Source organism: Procambarus clarkii, chromosome 15 (genome assembly GCF_040958095.1).
Source record: "Procambarus clarkii isolate CNS0578487 chromosome 15, FALCON_Pclarkii_2.0, whole genome shotgun sequence".
In the NCBI taxonomy this organism is placed as follows: domain Eukaryota; kingdom Metazoa; phylum Arthropoda; class Malacostraca; order Decapoda; family Cambaridae; genus Procambarus; species Procambarus clarkii.
Window position 1 is genome coordinate 21,137,234 of NC_091164.1, and position 12,006 is coordinate 21,149,239.

The following is a 12,006-nucleotide window of genomic DNA, read 5'->3' on the forward strand; positions in this document are numbered from 1 at the left end:
GCTTGCCCTTGCCTCCCTGAAATCTAACAACTCTATTCTTATCCTTCCTTCTGACAAAAGCAATTCGGTGGTTGTCCTTGACCGTGAGGACTACCTCCGAAAAGCAGATGTCTTGCTCTCTGACTCTCGCACTTATGCTCCTCTGACTTCTAACCCTTTGGATCGCCTCAAAACTTCCTTTAACCGCAAACTAAGACAGCTCTCAAGTCTTTGCCCTCCTGACTTTGATCTCATTTAACGTTTCCGTGTCACCTGCCCTTCTCTTCCTTATTTCTATGGTCTTCCTAAGACTCATAAACCTGGTGTTCCTCTTCGTCCTATCATTTCTTCACGGGGCTCTGTCAGCTATCCTCTTGCCTCCTGGCTCGCTAAAACCCTGACACCTTACCTTGGCACTTTTTCCCCTGCCCACCTTCGTCACTCTCAGGACTTCATAGAAAGACTGCGCCTGCAACCCTCTTGTAAGATGCTTAGTCTTGATGTCGACTCTCTGTTCACTAATGTTCCGCTCGATGACGTTCTCTCTTTCCTCAGACAGAAGGCGTCAGAGGGCCTCCTTCCTCTCCCACTTCCCACTGACGTTTTCCTCGATCTCATTAGACTCTGTGTTGAATCTAACTCTTTCTCTTTCAACGGTAAATATTACACTCAAACTTTCGGCGTCGCTATGGGTTCCCCTCTCTCCCCTGTTCTTGCTAATTTCTACATGGAATACTTCGAAACTGTTCTTCTTCCTTCTATTGATACTCGTCCCTCTCTCTGGCTTCGATATGTTGATGACATTTTTGCTTTATGGCCTCATGACCTTAATCTTTTCCAGCCTTTCCTCGCCTCTCTTAACAATCTGGCTCCTTCTATCCATTTCAAAGTTGAGTGGGAATCTAATTCCCTCCTTCCTTTTCTTGATATTCATGTTCACAGCTCTGTGTCTGGGTTCTCTTTCTCTGTCTACCGTAAACCCATGCATAGTGGCATGTACATTCACTTCTTTTCCTACCATCCTCCTTCTGTTAAGAAAAGTGTCCTCGTCTCTCTCTTCCTCCGCGCTCTACGCATCAGCGACCCTCAGTTTCTTGATTCTGAAATTGCCTTTATCTACAAATCATTCTCTCGCCTTGGTTATCCTTTGCATTTCATCAACTGTGCCCACTCTCAAGCTAAACGAAATTTCTTTCATCCTAAACCTGCTTCCAACACTAGTAGCACTGTACTATGCCTTCCCTTCATATCTGAACTCAAAACTTTTACCAATACCTTTCGTCCTCTTGACATTAAACTCGCCTTTCGACAAACTAACACACTTCGTAGCAATCTAGTTCACACTGCTCCTCCTGCTTCTAATGCTGCTGGTGTCTACTCTATTTCCTGTTCATCTTGTCCTCTCCAATACTTTGGCGAAACTGGCCGTACACTGAATGACAGACTTAAAGAACACAAGAGAAGTGTTAAGTCTGCAGACACTAACAATGCTCTCTTCTGCCATGTGAGGGATTCTAATCATCCCATTGATTGGTCTTCCTCCAAAATAATCTTTCCTGCCTCTACTCTACACAGACGCCGTCTTGTAGAATCGGCTCTTATAAACAATGTACCCAACATGAACCTGAGTCCTGGCTTTGTTGCTGTGGACTCTTCCCTTTCACAGTATATACTCAAATGCTCTAATCTTTCTAACAAACGTGACTTAACATAAGCTTTCCCCCTTCCATTTCTTTCTTTCTCTTTCCTTTTCTTTCTCTCTTCTCCCTTTTTCTGTTCATTGTCTTCTCCTACGCTCCCTTGCTATCCTCTTCTTTTTTTTTTTTTTCCTATTACTATCTCCTTCGGTGGTTATAATAGGAGCTGCCTTGTATGGGCCAAAAGGCCTGCTGCAGTTCTCATTACTACTATCCCCTACACCTGACTTTCCTCCTCAGCTCTCTCTTGCCTATTTATTGCCTGTCCCTACCTCCTCATCACAATCGACATGAGAATGGTCCAGGACGGACCGAAACGTCGTCGTCCCTTCAATTTCTAGTGTGTGGTCTGGTCAACATACTTCAGCCACGTTATTGTGACTCATCGCCTGCATATACGATAAATATTATGCAAACACATAACTGATTAGAAATTAACCTTAAATACTTCATTTTGAATCAACTATTTGTTTCACGTTAAAGTAATGAGTAAGATATTGAAAAGGGGAGAAGTTCTGTTTTCGTTGCATATATCGACGTTTCAGCCGGATTAGAGCGGTTTTACGTGTATATCTTTCATCTCTAATATAAACGGAAAATCAAGAACATTTTAGTTAATTCTAAAGAAAACACATTGATTTTTATCATTTGTATTGGAAACAACATTTTCATATGTCTTTTCTAGGATCTAAATAATACAAAACCTTACTTTATGATTTGAAGTTAAAATAATCAAATTTGGTAATATAGCGATATTTTTCACGTTTTTCATGTAGTTTTTCAGTTTTTACTTTCCGTAAATATATTCGTTTTACCAATATATTTCGATACTACATGATTTCTCACGATATGTGATTTGACCTTCAAATCTCAGAATTTCGCATAATATTGCATTTTTAAGCAATTTTTATTTCATTTTGTTTTGTACCAAAAATCATCGAATTTAGCAATATTTTTGACGTTTATCATCCCCTTTTCCTCTATGTGATATAAACAAAATATCATCGAATTTGGCAGCATTTTCCCTTTTTCCAAGTTTTTGAGAATTTTCAGTTTTTTCTTATTAATTCATCTATTATTCGATAAAAATTATGCAAACACGTAATTGATTAGAAATTAACCTCAAATACTTCATTTTCAATCAACTATTTGTTTCTCGTTAAAATACTGAGTAAGATATTGAAAAGGGGAAAAGTTCTGTTTTTATTGCATATATCGACGTTTCAGCCGGAATACAGCAGTTTTACGGGTATATCTTCCATCATTAATATAAACGGAAAATCAGGAACATTTTAGTAAATTCTAAAGAAAACACATTGATGTTATCATTTGTTTTGGAAACAATGTCTTTATATGTCTTTTCTACGATCTAAATAATACGAAACCTCGCTTTATGATTTGAAGTTAAAATTCTCAAATTTGGTAATATAGCGATTTTTTTCACGTTTTTCATGTAGTGTGACTTTCCGTAAATATATTCGTTTTTACCAATATTTCGATACTACTTCATGTTTTCTCACAATATGTGATTTGACCTTCAAATCTCAGAATTTCGCATAATATTTCATTTTTAAGCAATTTTTCTTGCATTTTGTTTTGTACCAAAAATCATCGAATATAGCAATATTTTGACGTTAACCATCCCCTTTTCCTCTATGTGATTTAAACAAAATATCATCGAATTAGGCAATATTTTCCCGTTTTTCCAAGTTTTTGAGAATTTTCAGTTTATTGTTATTAATTCATTATATATACGATAAAAATAATTCAAACACATAATTGAATAGAAATTAACCTCAAATACATCATTTTCAATCAACTATTTGTTTCTTGTTAAAATACTGAGTAAGGCATTGAAAAGGGGAGAAGTTCTGTTTTTATTGCATATATCGACGTTTCAGCCGGATTAGAGCGGTTTTACGCGTATATCTTTCATCTTTAATATAAACGAAAAATCAGGAACATTTTTGTTAATTCTAAAGAAAACACGTTGATTTTTATCATTTGTATTGGAAATAACATTTTCATATGTCTTTTCTTGGATCTAAATAACACGAAACCTCGCTCTATGATTTGAAGTTAAATACATCAAATTTGATTATATGGTGACATTTTCACGTTTTTCACGTAGTGTGATTTTACGCAAATATATTCGTTTTTACCAATATTTTGATACTACGTCATGTTTTCTCACGATATGTGGTTTGGCCTTCAAATCTCAGAATTTCCCATAATGTTGCATTTTAAGCAAGTTTTCTTGCATTTTGTTTTGTACTAAAAATCATCGAATTTAGGAATATTTTGACATTTATCATCCCCTTTTCCTTTATGTGATTTAAACAAAATATCATCAAATTAGGCAATGTTTAGCCGTTTTTCCACGATATTGAGAATTATCTGTTTCCTGTTATGAATTTATTTTAAATACGATAAAAATTATGTAAAAACATATTTGATTAGAAATTAACCTCAAATACATCATTTTCAATCAACTATTTGTTTCTCGTTAAAATACTGAGTAAGGCATTGAAAAGGGGAGAAGATCTGTTTTTATTGCATATATCGACGTTTCAGCCGGATTAAAGAGGTTTTACGTGTACATCCTTCATCGGTAATATAAACGTAAAATAAAGAAAATTTTAGTTAATTCCAATGAAAACACATTGATTTTTATCATTTGTATTTGGAAACAACATTTTTATATGTCTTTTCTTGGATCTAAAAAATACGAAACCTCGCTTTATGATTTGAAGTTAAATCCTCAAATTTTGTAAAATAGTTACTTTTTCACGTTTATCATGTAGTGTGATTTTAGGTAAATATATTCGTTTTTACCAATATTTCGATACTACTTCGTACTACTCACGATATGTGATTTGGCCTTCAAATCTCAGAATTTTGCATAATATTTAATTTTTAGCAAGTTTTCTTGCATTTTGTTTCGTACTAAAAATCATCGAATTTAGCAACATTTTGACTTTATTATCCCCTTTTCCTTTATGTGATATATAAAAATATCATCGAATTAGGCAATATTTTGCCGTTTTCAACGTTTTTGTTAATTTTCAGTTTATTGTTATTAATTCATTATATATACGATAAAAATGATGCAAACACATAATTGATTTGAAATTAACGTTAAATACTTCTATTTGAATCAACTATTTGTTTCTCGTTAAAATGCTGAGTAAGATATTGAAAAGGGGAGAAATTCTGTTTTTATTGCATATATCGACGTTTCAGCCGGATTAGTGCGGTTTTACGTGTACATCTTCCATCGGCAATGTAAACGGAAAATCAAGAAAATTTTAGTTAATTCTAATGAAAACACATTGATTTTTATCATTTGTACTGGAAACAACAATGTCATATGTCTTTTCTTATATCTAAATAATGCGAAACCTGGGATTATGATTTGAAGTTAAAATCCACAAATTTGGTAAAATTGTGACTTTTTTCACGTTTTCATGTAGTGTGATTTTACGTATATATATTGGTTTTACCAATATTTCGATACTACTTTATGTTTTCTCACGATATGTTATTTTGCCTTCAAATCTTAGAATTTCGCATATTACATTTTTAAGCAAGTTTTCTTCCATTTTGTTTTGTACCAAAAATCATCGAATTTAGCAATATTTTTGACGTTTATCATCCCCTTTTCCTTTATTTGATTTAAACAAAATATCATCAAATTAGGCAATGTTTAGCCGTTTTTCCACGATTTTGAGAATTATCAGTTTCCTGTTATTAATTTATTTTATATACGATAAAAATTATGTAAAAACATATTTGATTAGAAATTAACCTCAAATACATCATTTTCAATCAACTATTTGTTTCTCGTTAAAGTAATGAGTAAGATATTGAAAAGGGGAGAAGTTCTGTTTTCATTGCATATATCGACGTTTCAGCCGGATTAGAGCGGTTTTACGTGTATATCTTTCATCTTTAATATAAACGGAAAATCAGGAACATTTTAGTTAATTCTAAAGAAAACACGTTGATTTTTATCATTTGTATTGGAAACAACATTTTCATATGTCTTTTCCAGGATCTAAATAATACAAAACCTCACTTCATGATTTGAAGTTAAAATCCTCAAATTTGTTAATATAGCGATTTTTTTCACGTTTTTCCTGTAGTGTGACTTTCCGTAAATATATTCGTTTTTACCAATATTTCGATACTACTTTATGTTTTCTCACAATATGTGATTTGACCTTCAAATCTCAGAATTTCGCATAATATTGTATTTTAAGCAATTTTTCCTGCATTTTGTTTTGTACCAAAAATCATCGAATTAGCAATATTTTGACGTTTATCATCCCCTTTTCCGCTATGTGATTTAAACAAAATATCATCGAATTAGGCAATATTTTCCCGTTTTTCCAAGTTTTTGAGAATTTTCAGTTTATTGTTATTAATTCATTATATATACGATAAAAATTATGCAAACACATAATTGATTAGAAATTAACCGTAAATACTTGATTTTCAATCAACTATTTGTTTCTCGTTAAATTTCTGAGTAGGATATTGAAAAGGGTTCGGTTTTTATTGCATTTTTCGACGTTTCAGCCGGATTTCTTTGATGCTCTACCTTCCTTCAAACGGCCTTTTCGCGCCTTTGAATCTTCCCTTCTTGCCGCCAAGCGTCGAAAGAACCAGCTCAGGTTTCTTAAAGACTGTCTTGCTGAGCAAGTTCTCCCTCATTCTTTATCTCACTTTCTCCAGTTCAACACTTCGGGATCTCCTTTCCCTGAACATGCCCGCCTTCTTCTTCAAGAACTTATTCATGCCACCTCCTTGCAAGTTGACGAGGCTTTTCTTGCTGTTCGTCAACAGCAACGCTTTCTGTCCTCTTCTCTTCCCAGTGATCTATGCAATATCATTTTTCCAATTGCATTTGACACTGCTCACGTCTCCTCTTCCCACCACTCCTCCACACTACACAACAAACTTCAACGCCTGATCTCCAACAGTCCTTGGGCCAAATACTCTCTCTCTGACTGTGTTACCAACTTTTCGTCCTACTCTCTTTCTAAGCACCAGCAAGAACTTCTTGGTCTTGGTCTGTCTTTTGCTACTTCCCCTGGCCCACGCTGTGGCATTGATCTCATTAGTTCCTTTGACAGGTTTGTCAATTCTAACTCTAGTACTCTTTCGGACCTGTCTGCCTTTAGAGGGGCCCTTATCCCCGTTCTTGACAGCTTGTTTTCTAAAAATAACCACCTTCCTCGTCGCTTCCAGCTTGCCCTTGCCTCCCTGAAATCTAACAACTCTATTCTTATCCTTCCTTCTGACAAAAGCAATTCGGTGGTTGTCCTTGACCGTGAGGACTACCTCCGAAAAGCAGATGTCTTGCTCTCTGACTCTCGCACTTATGCTCCTCTGACTTCTAACCCTTTGGATCGCCTCAAAACTTCCTTTAACCGCAAACTAAGACAGCTCTCAAGTCTTTGCCCTCCTGACTTTGATCTCATTTAACGTTTCCGTGTCACCTGCCCTTCTCTTCCTTATTTCTATGGTCTTCCTAAGACTCATAAACCTGGTGTTCCTCTTCGTCCTATCATTTCTTCACGGGGCTCTGTCAGCTATCCTCTTGCCTCCTGGCTCGCTAAAACCCTGACACCTTACCTTGGCACTTTTTCCCCTGCCCACCTTCGTCACTCTCAGGACTTCATAGAAAGACTGCGCCTGCAACCCTCTTGTAAGATGCTTAGTCTTGATGTCGACTCTCTGTTCACTAATGTTCCGCTCGATGACGTTCTCTCTTTCCTCAGACAGAAGGCGTCAGAGGGCCTCCTTCCTCTCCCACTTCCCACTGACGTTTTCCTCGATCTCATTAGACTCTGTGTTGAATCTAACTCTTTCTCTTTCAACGGTAAATATTACACTCAAACTTTCGGCGTCGCTATGGGTTCCCCTCTCTCCCCTGTTCTTGCTAATTTCTACATGGAATACTTCGAAACTGTTCTTCTTCCTTCTATTGATACTCGTCCCTCTCTCTGGCTTCGATATGTTGATGACATTTTTGCTTTATGGCCTCATGACCTTAATCTTTTCCAGCCTTTCCTCGCCTCTCTTAACAATCTGGCTCCTTCTATCCATTTCAAAGTTGAGTGGGAATCTAATTCCCTCCTTCCTTTTCTTGATATTCATGTTCACAGCTCTGTGTCTGGGTTCTCTTTCTCTGTCTACCGTAAACCCATGCATAGTGGCATGTACATTCACTTCTTTTCCTACCATCCTCCTTCTGTTAAGAAAAGTGTCCTCGTCTCTCTCTTCCTCCGCGCTCTACGCATCAGCGACCCTCAGTTTCTTGATTCTGAAATTGCCTTTATCTACAAATCATTCTCTCGCCTTGGTTATCCTTTGCATTTCATCAACTGTGCCCACTCTCAAGCTAAACGAAATTTCTTTCATCCTAAACCTGCTTCCAACACTAGTAGCACTGTACTATGCCTTCCCTTCATATCTGAACTCAAAACTTTTACCAATACCTTTCGTCCTCTTGACATTAAACTCGCCTTTCGACAAACTAACACACTTCGTAGCAATCTAGTTCACACTGCTCCTCCTGCTTCTAATGCTGCTGGTGTCTACTCTATTTCCTGTTCATCTTGTCCTCTCCAATACTTTGGCGAAACTGGCCGTACACTGAATGACAGACTTAAAGAACACAAGAGAAGTGTTAAGTCTGCAGACACTAACAATGCTCTCTTCTGCCATGTGAGGGATTCTAATCATCCCATTGATTGGTCTTCCTCCAAAATAATCTTTCCTGCCTCTACTCTACACAGACGCCGTCTTGTAGAATCGGCTCTTATAAACAATGTACCCAACATGAACCTGAGTCCTGGCTTTGTTGCTGTGGACTCTTCCCTTTCACAGTATATACTCAAATGCTCTAATCTTTCTAACAAACGTGACTTAACATAAGCTTTCCCCCTTCCATTTCTTTCTTTCTCTTTCCTTTTCTTTCTCTCTTCTCCCTTTTTCTGTTCATTGTCTTCTCCTACGCTCCCTTGCTATCCTCTTCTTTTTTTTTTTTTTCCTATTACTATCTCCTTCGGTGGTTATAATAGGAGCTGCCTTGTATGGGCCAAAAGGCCTGCTGCAGTTCTCATTACTACTATCCCCTACACCTGACTTTCCTCCTCAGCTCTCTCTTGCCTATTTATTGCCTGTCCCTACCTCCTCATCACAATCGACATGAGAATGGTCCAGGACGGACCGAAACGTCGTCGTCCCTTCAATTTCTAGTGTGTGGTCTGGTCAACATACTTCAGCCACGTTATTGTGACTCATCGCCTGCATATACGATAAATATTATGCAAACACATAACTGATTAGAAATTAACCTTAAATACTTCATTTTGAATCAACTATTTGTTTCACGTTAAAGTAATGAGTAAGATATTGAAAAGGGGAGAAGTTCTGTTTTCGTTGCATATATCGACGTTTCAGCCGGATTAGAGCGGTTTTACGTGTATATCTTTCATCTCTAATATAAACGGAAAATCAAGAACATTTTAGTTAATTCTAAAGAAAACACATTGATTTTTATCATTTGTATTGGAAACAACATTTTCATATGTCTTTTCTAGGATCTAAATAATACAAAACCTTACTTTATGATTTGAAGTTAAAATAATCAAATTTGGTAATATAGCGATATTTTTCACGTTTTTCATGTAGTTTTTCAGTTTTTACTTTCCGTAAATATATTCGTTTTACCAATATATTTCGATACTACATGATTTCTCACGATATGTGATTTGACCTTCAAATCTCAGAATTTCGCATAATATTGCATTTTTAAGCAATTTTTATTTCATTTTGTTTTGTACCAAAAATCATCGAATTTAGCAATATTTTTGACGTTTATCATCCCCTTTTCCTCTATGTGATATAAACAAAATATCATCGAATTTGGCAGCATTTTCCCTTTTTCCAAGTTTTTGAGAATTTTCAGTTTTTTCTTATTAATTCATCTATTATTCGATAAAAATTATGCAAACACGTAATTGATTAGAAATTAACCTCAAATACTTCATTTTCAATCAACTATTTGTTTCTCGTTAAAATACTGAGTAAGATATTGAAAAGGGGAAAAGTTCTGTTTTTATTGCATATATCGACGTTTCAGCCGGAATACAGCAGTTTTACGGGTATATCTTCCATCATTAATATAAACGGAAAATCAGGAACATTTTAGTAAATTCTAAAGAAAACACATTGATGTTATCATTTGTTTTGGAAACAATGTCTTTATATGTCTTTTCTACGATCTAAATAATACGAAACCTCGCTTTATGATTTGAAGTTAAAATTCTCAAATTTGGTAATATAGCGATTTTTTTCACGTTTTTCATGTAGTGTGACTTTCCGTAAATATATTCGTTTTTACCAATATTTCGATACTACTTCATGTTTTCTCACAATATGTGATTTGACCTTCAAATCTCAGAATTTCGCATAATATTTCATTTTTAAGCAATTTTTCTTGCATTTTGTTTTGTACCAAAAATCATCGAATATAGCAATATTTTGACGTTAACCATCCCCTTTTCCTCTATGTGATTTAAACAAAATATCATCGAATTAGGCAATATTTTCCCGTTTTTCCAAGTTTTTGAGAATTTTCAGTTTATTGTTATTAATTCATTATATATACGATAAAAATAATTCAAACACATAATTGAATAGAAATTAACCTCAAATACATCATTTTCAATCAACTATTTGTTTCTTGTTAAAATACTGAGTAAGGCATTGAAAAGGGGAGAAGTTCTGTTTTTATTGCATATATCGACGTTTCAGCCGGATTAGAGCGGTTTTACGCGTATATCTTTCATCTTTAATATAAACGAAAAATCAGGAACATTTTTGTTAATTCTAAAGAAAACACGTTGATTTTTATCATTTGTATTGGAAATAACATTTTCATATGTCTTTTCTTGGATCTAAATAACACGAAACCTCGCTCTATGATTTGAAGTTAAATACATCAAATTTGATTATATGGTGACATTTTCACGTTTTTCACGTAGTGTGATTTTACGCAAATATATTCGTTTTTACCAATATTTTGATACTACGTCATGTTTTCTCACGATATGTGGTTTGGCCTTCAAATCTCAGAATTTCCCATAATGTTGCATTTTAAGCAAGTTTTCTTGCATTTTGTTTTGTACTAAAAATCATCGAATTTAGGAATATTTTGACATTTATCATCCCCTTTTCCTTTATGTGATTTAAACAAAATATCATCAAATTAGGCAATGTTTAGCCGTTTTTCCACGATATTGAGAATTATCTGTTTCCTGTTATGAATTTATTTTAAATACGATAAAAATTATGTAAAAACATATTTGATTAGAAATTAACCTCAAATACATCATTTTCAATCAACTATTTGTTTCTCGTTAAAATACTGAGTAAGGCATTGAAAAGGGGAGAAGATCTGTTTTTATTGCATATATCGACGTTTCAGCCGGATTAAAGAGGTTTTACGTGTACATCCTTCATCGGTAATATAAACGTAAAATAAAGAAAATTTTAGTTAATTCCAATGAAAACACATTGATTTTTATCATTTGTATTTGGAAACAACATTTTTATATGTCTTTTCTTGGATCTAAAAAATACGAAACCTCGCTTTATGATTTGAAGTTAAATCCTCAAATTTTGTAAAATAGTTACTTTTTCACGTTTATCATGTAGTGTGATTTTAGGTAAATATATTCGTTTTTACCAATATTTCGATACTACTTCGTACTACTCACGATATGTGATTTGGCCTTCAAATCTCAGAATTTTGCATAATATTTAATTTTTAGCAAGTTTTCTTGCATTTTGTTTCGTACTAAAAATCATCGAATTTAGCAACATTTTGACTTTATTATCCCCTTTTCCTTTATGTGATATAAAAAAATATCATCGAATTAGGCAATATTTTGCCGTTTTTAACGTTTTTGTTAATTTTCAGTTTATTGTTATTAATTCATTATATATACGATAAAAATGATGCAAACACATAATTGATTTGAAATTAACGTTAAATACTGTTATTTGAATCAACTATTTGTTTCTCATTAAAATGCTGAGTAAGATATTGAAAAGGGGAGAAATTCTGTTTTTATTGCATATATCGACGTTTCAGCCGGATTAGTGCGGTTTTACGTGTACATCTTCCATCGGCAATGTAAACGGAAAATCAAGAAAATTTTAGTTAATTCTAATGAAAACACATTGATTTTTATCATTTGTATTGGAAACAACAATGTCATATGTCTTTTCTTATATCTAAATAATGCGAAAC